Here is an 8892-nt window from a genome sequence, read left to right as displayed (position 1 = left end):
AATCTGGCGCCATGACCCTGGTGACCAAAACTGGTGCTGCAAGACTCTGGCTACTGAGGGAGGGGCGAGAATGCTGTGCCCAGAAATCGTGGGCATACAAGAGTTCTGTCCGTTTATCCCACAAGCCACAAAAATTTTCTAGGTCACAAAGAACGATAAACTCCAGAGTTCCCTCTGATGGCCACTGCGTCCCATTGTCAAGGTCGTATTGAGACCAAATCTTAGTGCAGAGAGAAATTAGCCGTCAGGGACAGATAGTTTAGGAAGTCCCAATTTATAAAGATTTTGTGTAGGAGGCAGCCCAGGGGCGATAATGGATCTGGCTTTGAATTGCAAGCGCCCATTTTAAAAGTCTACTTCCAATCCTGGTGCTCAAGTCTGTCAAAGTGCGTCCACTGGAACAACTCTTTTTTTTTTTTTTTTTTTTATAAATATTTATTTATTTATTTATTATGTATACAATATTCTGTCTGTGTGTATATCTGTAGGTTAGAAGAGGGCACCAGACCTCATTACAGAGCCACCATGTGGTTGCTGGGAATTGAACTCAGGACCTTTGGAAGAGCAGGCAATGCTCTTAAACCACTGAGCCATTTCTCCAGCCCCCTGGAACAACTCTTGAGCCAAAACGGGGCTGTGAAAATTGAATGGCAGGCGTCCCTGGCCACGCAATCTTCTCCTCAGCTAAGCCTGGCTCAGTCACTTGGATTGGACTTTCACGGTCACTTGGATTGGACTTTCACGGCACGATTGCAACTTCAGCAGAAAGCCCCAAAATTGACAAAAGTAAACGCGAATGGGTCCCCCAAAACCCTATCAACATAGAGCAAAAAAAAAAAAAAAAAAAAAAAAAAGGAGGGGGAACTAACCAAGATGAAGTCAATCTAGCTTGGAAGCAGATTCCAACACGCGGCCTTGAGCCCATGGGGGACTCCCCCGCCCCATGCCCTTTAAAATGTTAGGAATATTTCCTAAAACGAGCTCTCCACTGATGCAACTAATCCCAATCCGACCAAATTAGACCAAATCAAAAGATATCCAGGTTTAATTGGATGCCTGTGCTCTCAGATGGCCGCGTGGGGGCCCCTGGGGAGGATGACCACCAGAGAGGAAGAGGGAAGACCACGTATTTATTTTCTGGGGTGCAGTTTAAATAGCCTGTGGGAGTGTTTCTGACCTTTCCTGGGGAGGGGTCAAGATTTGGTGGCATAGCTAGGGGCTGGGATTACAGAGGCCATGGGGGATTATCTTTTACTGGCTTGCTTCTCAAGCTGTGCTCAGTTTGCTATCTGTCTTCTACCACCAAGTACTATTTGCCTGGTGGGATGGAGCCTTGCACATCAGCCATTAATTAAGAAAATGATCTGTAGACTTGCCTACAGGCCAATACGATAGGAGTATTTTCTCATTTGAAGTTTCTCTTCCCATATCACTCCAGCTGATATCAAGTTGAAAAAAAAACTAATCAGGACAACTCATCATTTATCAGCTTGTCACACTATTTAATTTAATTACTATTAAACTATAACCTTCCCTTTCTTGCTTATCCCCAAGATATCATATTAATATCAATATCACAGTATAAAATGCATTCCAACTTTTAAGAGTCCCACATTCTTTAAAAATTCAAATACTTTAAAAGTTTACTCTCTTTATGATTCCAAGTCTCTTCATTATAGTCTCTTATAAAATCAGAATAAGTTTCACACTTTCTATTGCAATAGGAAAGAGCCAGGGCACAGTTAGAATCAAAGTAAAAACCCAAGTCATCTCAGAAGTATAAATAACTCCATGTCTAATGCCTGGGACTCATGAATCTCTGGGCTCCAATGGTCTTGGGCAGCTCCACTTCTCCGGCTGTTATCCACAGTCCTGTAGACCATCTTAAGGACTCAGACTGATTCTGCTCTACAACTGTTACTGTTGTTCCTTTGGAAACTACAACTCCCAGACTCCTCCTGGACTATGGATACCTGTGCGCACACCTGCGCACAGGTATGGGACATCCTTCCCAGACACCTTTGTGCTCCCCGTTAAAAAGGCAGGGCCACACGAGGCTCTCTCTCTCGTTCGCCTTTCCTTGTGTGTCCTGCACGCCTCCCCGCCCTTTTGTGTTCCCCTCCCCCATTAAAGTGGACCCACGTGGGAGCCGCCGTGTTGTGTCTGTGTTTGTTCCGCCGTGTGTGTCTGTCCTGTGCCCTGTGTTTTAAGAAGAACAACCCTGTTTTTTAAGAAGAACAACAGTTACCATTGTTGGTGGTCTGCCCGTGGTCCTATGGCCTCCAATATGATGGGGTCTCCAATACAACGAATGTTGCACTTTCACCAATGGTTTCTTCTTGTCTTTCTTCTGGGATTCCAGCCTGCTACCTTAGCTGCCCTCCATGCCTTCAAAACCAGTACCACATGGGTAATTCTTCACATTGGCAAGTTCCGCTGCCAGCATAAGATGTAGTCTCACCTTCCTCTGGACCACAGACATCTTTGTCCTGACCCTGAGAAGATACTCCTAGAAGATTTGACCTCAGTGATTCTGATTTCTTCTTAATTACAGCTAATTTCTCAGCTCCAGCATCAATTGTCCCAATAAATATCAGGTTCCACTTTGAAGATCTGGTCTCTTATTGATCATAGCTGATTCTTTGGCTCCAGCTGAACAGACACAGAATCTTATTTCAGATACACCATACAAACTGCCCTAATAGAGTCTTTTTTTTAAAAAAAAAATTTATTTATTTACTATGTATACAACATTCTGCCTCGATGTATGCCCGCACGCCAGAGGAGGGCGCCAGATCTCAGTACAGGTGGTTGTGAGCCACCATATGGTTGCTGGGAATTGAACTCAGGACCTCTGGAAGAGCAGCCAGTGCTCTTAACCATCTCTCCAGGCCCCTAATAGAGTCTTTAAGGGAATCTCAAACCCCACTTTGAAACTTCATAAACCAGACCTTCTTCACCTGCACTTTTCTCAATATTATTAAAGAACCAGCCTGCCTCTACCTTGGGCTTAAAAGTCATCTTATAATAAAAACAAATGAGGTTAATTTCTGTTTATTTTTTAGACCTCTGTTTCTCAAAGATTGGGCTATGCCCCACCTGTAACCTTAACTACAAATGGTTCTGTACCGCCTGTTCCAGGAATGGCAATCATGTCTTTGTTTCAAAAAGTTGTTTATAGACCATCTTGCAACCAAGGATGACCTTGCAACCACGTCTTTGTTTCAGGAGGGACTAACTTGTCCTGTTTCTGTAATCCTGCCTATTTTGCCCACCACATCCATTTTAAACCCTCTACCCTTGAGCTGTAAAAGCTTTGTCTTCCTCACTTCCAATGGTGACCTCTTGAACCTGCCTTAAAGGGAGACAGCCTGTGTACACAATTTAAAAAGCTTACATTAATTAATTGCTTGCTTTAATTAATTTGGCCATGACGACTTGGGTTGGTGGTCTTTCTTCTCCTATCTTTGGGATTAATAGTTATCTCCCAAGTTCCCAGCTCATTCAGCTCTAAGAACTTAAAGACTCTTCCAGCCCAAAGTTACAAACACTCCCTTGATCTTCTTCCCAAGAGCATGATCAGGTCTGTCCTAATTGTACTCTACAAATCTGGGACCAATTTCTGTCTTCCTTGGGTTTTTACGGCTATGATAGACTACCATGAGTGCAAGCAACCTAGGGAGGAAAGGGTTAACCTCAGTTTACCATTTACAATCTATCGCAGAGAGAAGACAAGGCAGGAACCTGGAGGCAGGAACTGAAGCAGAGACCACAGAAGAAAGCTGCTTACAGCCTCGCTCAAGGCTTGCTCAGTCTGCTTCTGTATGCTCAGGGGTAGCAACACCCCACTATGTCAGCCCCTCCTACATCAATCATTAGTCAAGAAAATGTTTCCACAGACTTGCTTACAGGGCAATCCGTCGCGGGCTTTTTCTCCAATTGAGGTTCCCTCTCCTCACATAATTCTAGCTTGTGTCAAGTTGATAAAAAAACAATAATGACAAAAGCCCAACCAGGACACTTCTTATCATCATCCCTAAATGGTACAGTAGCAACAACCATGCATTCAGCATTTACACTGTGCCAGGTCTCACAAGTCATCTGAAGATGATTTAAAGTCCACGAGTGCATGTCTGGAGGTTCTAGGTAAGCACTGATTATTCCAGAAAGAACGTGAGCTGTTTCGTGCTCTTGGCATCCTGGGACACCCTGGATGCAAGCCCTTGCAGATCCTAAGGGCCAACCATGATGTCTACTGGGAAAAGCAGAGAGTGTCTAGCCCCTAGGAACTCTCTCTGGCTGAGAGCAAAATGTGTCAAAGACAAAGAAATCCCAGGGTTCGGTGGCCTGCTTTTATGGGGAGAACTCCTTTACACAGGGAAAATGTGGGTGCTTCCTATACTGAATCCCCAAATTGCAATGATCTCTGGGCAGATGAAAAGCTTCAGAGACTTTTCTGGAAGTGAAAACTCAAAGCCCTAGGCTTTTTCCGTGTGATTGCTGGTTTAAACAATAGTGCTTTACCGGGAGAGTGGCTGGGGGTCTTGAGATCATAAATAGAGGTAGGGGCTGTAGACAAACGGTTTCCCACCCTGGGACCTGGGTCTACCATTCAGGAATCACGTGGGCCTGCTTGAGCCGCCAGGCTTGGTGGGGGTGAAAAAGCTTCTAGAAACCTTCTGGGAAAGGAAACACTCAGGTTTCACAGGAGGAGGGTGTGTGGAGGGGGCAGGGGAGGAACAGAGAGAAGAATGGTCCTTTTCAGGGCAGACCCATGCAGACTGGCCCTGAGTCAGATTGCTTCCACAAAGCCTTGAGTGGCCCAATAACATTTAAAACTGTGCGCGCACACACTCAACGCCATGCTTTAACATCACACAGGAGCAGACAGCCAATGCAATGACACTTTCATTCTCCACATGGGAGTGCCTACCCTCTCTGGAAGCTTGTCACAGGAGTGCACAGTTAAATGCACGTGCACGAGTGTGTATATTTGCCCCCACAAGAGCATGGAGGTATACATGCTATGTCACTCATGAGCGTCTGCCCTCTCTTTAGGGTGTCCATGGTTACAACTGGTCTGAGGTGCTGTAGGCAGAAGGCTGCTTTGAGAGCCACAGTTTAGGGTGGGCTTGAACAGGGTGACAGGCTCACATCCTCTTTCTGATCCTGTTGGTAAATGAAGACCATTGTTACTTAGAACCCATGCTACAGCGTGAGCCTGGACAAGTGCAGAACTATTCTAGTCTAACCTACCTATTCTCTCCCCCTCTCCCTCCTTCCTCCTCCCTCCCTTCCTTTCTCCCTCCCTCCTTCTTTCCTTCTTTTTCATTGCTGAGCACACCCAGGTTTTCAGGCACACCAGGCGAGTGCCGACCACTGTGCTATCCTGTGAGTTTGCAGTTCCTCAGCCTTCCTTCTAAGAAGGCTGGATTTCAGAGGCCACGGACAGGCTTGCTGCCATCCCCATGGTTTACTCTCCCCACTTTGAGCTTATCCAGGAGTGCATTCCACATGACACCCCAGAGAAGAAAGGTCAGCAGATATCTGCCTCCCACGGGGCTGCCCCTAGGAGACCCAGCTGGCCTTGCATCAATGGGAAAGCTCCATAAATCTACCGTTCCACCCTCAGCCCTGGAGGACTCCATTCACCTCATAAAATCACTGCCTAATTAATGGCGGTGCTGATCCGGGCAGGCTGGCAGGAAGGGAGGGGCCTGCGGGGGTCACTCTGTCTATCTGCAGAGAAGATGGTAGATCTGGGAGTCAGAGGCTCACTCTGAGGAATCTGCAGGCAGTGCAGGCTTGAGTCTCCACTCCATTTTGTAAGAGATAGGAGTCAGGCAGGCCGGACTGCCTTGGGCATGGCCTCCCCCAGGGAACCTACAGGGATTGGACGGATGGGACAGGACAAACCTTTTCTGTGTTTGGGAAGCTCATATCAGAGCCACTTTTTTTAGGTAGCCCAGGCTACCCCAGAACTCACTATGTAGCCCAGGCTTCCTGCAGACAGTAATACTCCTGTCTAAGCCTCCCCCAAGCTGTGATCCAGTCCTCTCATTGTGCCAACAGAGACTCAAGGCTGTGAGAGGCAGCAGGGCTCCCAGAGACTGGAAAACAGCTGTTTCCACACCATGGAACTTTCTCCTGCTTCTCACACAGGCCCTAAGGGCAGGGCGGTTGTGGGGTTTAAGGAATTCTCCGACTCTTCTGAAGGTATGTGACTTCCGGAGTTTGGGCACACTTGCTCTGCCTTGGCGCTGGTGAGTGATGAACAAGAAGTAACAGGCAAAGCCCGTGCAGCCTACTGCCTACCCAGGGCAGGGTCCCCACCCATTAGGCTCTGAGATCACAGTCCTGGCAGGACCAGCAGGTACTGTGCAGGCCAAGAGACTCATGTGGGAACTTCTGGGGGAAGGGGTCCAAAAAGGCGCTGGGTCAGGAGGTGTAGAAAACACCCAGGGTAGCGTGTAATACAGAGGGGCAGTAGGCATGGATATTCACCCGGCTTTTGCCAATGTGTTTGTCTAGAACTGGAACAGGTAAGAATTAGCCAGTTTTTATTCTTTTGTGTTAAAATTATATAATGTATAATATAAAACTTTTCATCTTAAGTATTTTCAGAAAAGGGGCCTTAGAGACTTCACGCTGTAGACTCTCCATCACTACCACCCATCTCCAAGACAATTTCTGTTAGAACTGAAATGATCACCAATGCTCTCTGCCCAGTCCCTGGTACCCACCATTCTGCTTTCTGTCTGAGCTGGGTGGCGTCTGGGCAATGGTCTCAAGGTCTGTATTCCGTTCCTACTTTGAAGTCCTAACACCAAAGGTGACGGTCGGGGGCTATACTGGCCACTTTTGTGTGTCAACTTGACCCAAGTTAGAGTCGTCAGAGGAAGGAGCCTCAGCTGAGGAAATGCCTCCATGAGATCCAGCAGTAAGACATTTTCTCAATTAGATGATCCATGGGAGAGGACTGAGCCCATGGCGGGTGGTGCCATGCCTGGGCTGGTGGTCCCGGGTTCTATAAGAAAGTGGGCTGAGCAAGCCAGTAAGAAGCACCCTCTCCACAGCCTGTGTATCAGTTCCTGCCTCCAGGATCCTGCCCTGTTTGAGTTCCTGTCCTGACTTCCTTCAGTGATGAACAGCAATGCTGAAGTGTAAGGCTAATAAACCCTTTCCTCCTCAACTTGCTTTCTGGTCATGGTGTTTTATCACAGCCATAGAAACCCTGACTCAGACAAGGGCCATCTGGGGAGGTTATCAGAGGTTGTCGGGGTTGGAAGGAGAATGTTTCCCCGAGGCTCAGGTGTTTGAACACTTGTCCCCAGTTGGTGGCGCTGTTCGTTGGATGAAGGCTGTCCCTGGAGGCTTTGAGAGTTTCAAGATTGGCCATTTCCAGTTTGCTCTCTCTGCTTTGTTATCGTGGTTGAGATTGTGAGCTCTCGTCTTCCTGTTCCTGAGACCATGCCTGTTCCTGCCGCCACCATTCCCTGCTCTCATGGACTCTTAGCCTTCTGGAAGCACAAACCTAAATGAACTCTTCTATAAATCGCTTTGGTCATGGTGTTTCATCACAGCGATAGAAAAGGGACTAATGCAGAAATAGAACCTGGATGAGTGTCCTTATAAAAGAGGCCTGTTGTCCCTTCTGCTAAGTGAGGTTACAGTGAAAAAATGGCCATTTTTGGACCAGGAAGAGGACCCTCGCCTCTGTCAGTGGCTTAGCCTTGGACTTTCAGCCTCTAGAAGACACGGGGTGTGTCTTTGGGAGACAAGCTTTTACACTTTGGAAGCCACCTGGCCTGTGGGTGTATTAACACAGCTCTGACCACAGGACAACCAGCTGACTGCATAGCCAGCCTTACAAAGAGGATCCTTTTATACCTGGCTCATTCACTCTCATACTTGAGGTTCCTCCTTGTTGTAGCATGGCTACCTTGATTTTCAGTCACCTGTCTTGTAGGCTTTTCCTTCACTTCACCCCTCACCACGGTTACGACCATCTGGTAGCTAGCTGGCTGCTGGCAAGAGATGGCTGAATGCTGTTGGTCCTGACGCAGCTGCAATGACCTTTGGCAGACTATAGCACAGCGCCAGGTTTCTGCGGTTCTACCCTTCCTTCTTCACATTGGAGATGGCTCATAACCAATCATGGGGTTTCTCTCTCTCTCTCTCTCTGTCCACACAGGAAGAAATTGGACTCAGGACATGTGAAAGGAGCTGCTTATCATAGGGTCGTCACAGACTCTTCCGGAGTTTAGGATGCCAGTGTGGCGTTATACATATTTCCTGTTTTTTTTTTTTATAAGCCAACGTTAGGTACTTTAATTTTTTTACATTTATTTATTTAGTGTGTTAAAGGAACTGATAGTCCACATATATTAGCAGAGCAAGTGTTCTACTGCTTCAATGTATCCCCAGCCCTTTACATTTATTGCTTTTAAAGAAATGACCTTGCTAAGTTGATCAGGCTGGCTTTGAACTCACCCTGTTGCTGAGGCAGGCCTTGAACCCATGTTCCTCCTCTCCCTGTCCACTGAGCAGCGGGGATTGCAGGCCTGCAGCATCAGACCTGGTTACTTTTCTCCTCTAAGTGGATTTGGTCGCAGTAAAGGAAAGATGACAGGAGGTTTATGGCTCATGCTCCAGGGTGTCACTGGCAACTGCAGGGGAGCTGTGATCTTTCTAGAAGTCACTAAGACAGGGTGCTCTGTGGTGGGTACCCGAGGTGCCCTTCAAGGGTGACATAAACCAAGTACATTCATCTTCCATATGAGTTCTGTCCAGTGTCCAGTTCTTCAGAATTTCTGGGAAATAACTCCCTAGGTCTATCTTTAAAATCTCTCTCTCTCTCTCTCTCTCTCTCTCTCTCTCTCTCTCTCTCTC

This window comes from Microtus ochrogaster, chromosome 16 (genome assembly GCF_000317375.1).
Source record: "Microtus ochrogaster isolate Prairie Vole_2 chromosome 16, MicOch1.0, whole genome shotgun sequence".
Lineage (NCBI taxonomy): Eukaryota > Metazoa > Chordata > Mammalia > Rodentia > Cricetidae > Microtus > Microtus ochrogaster.
Note: the sequence above shows the minus strand (reverse complement) of the source record.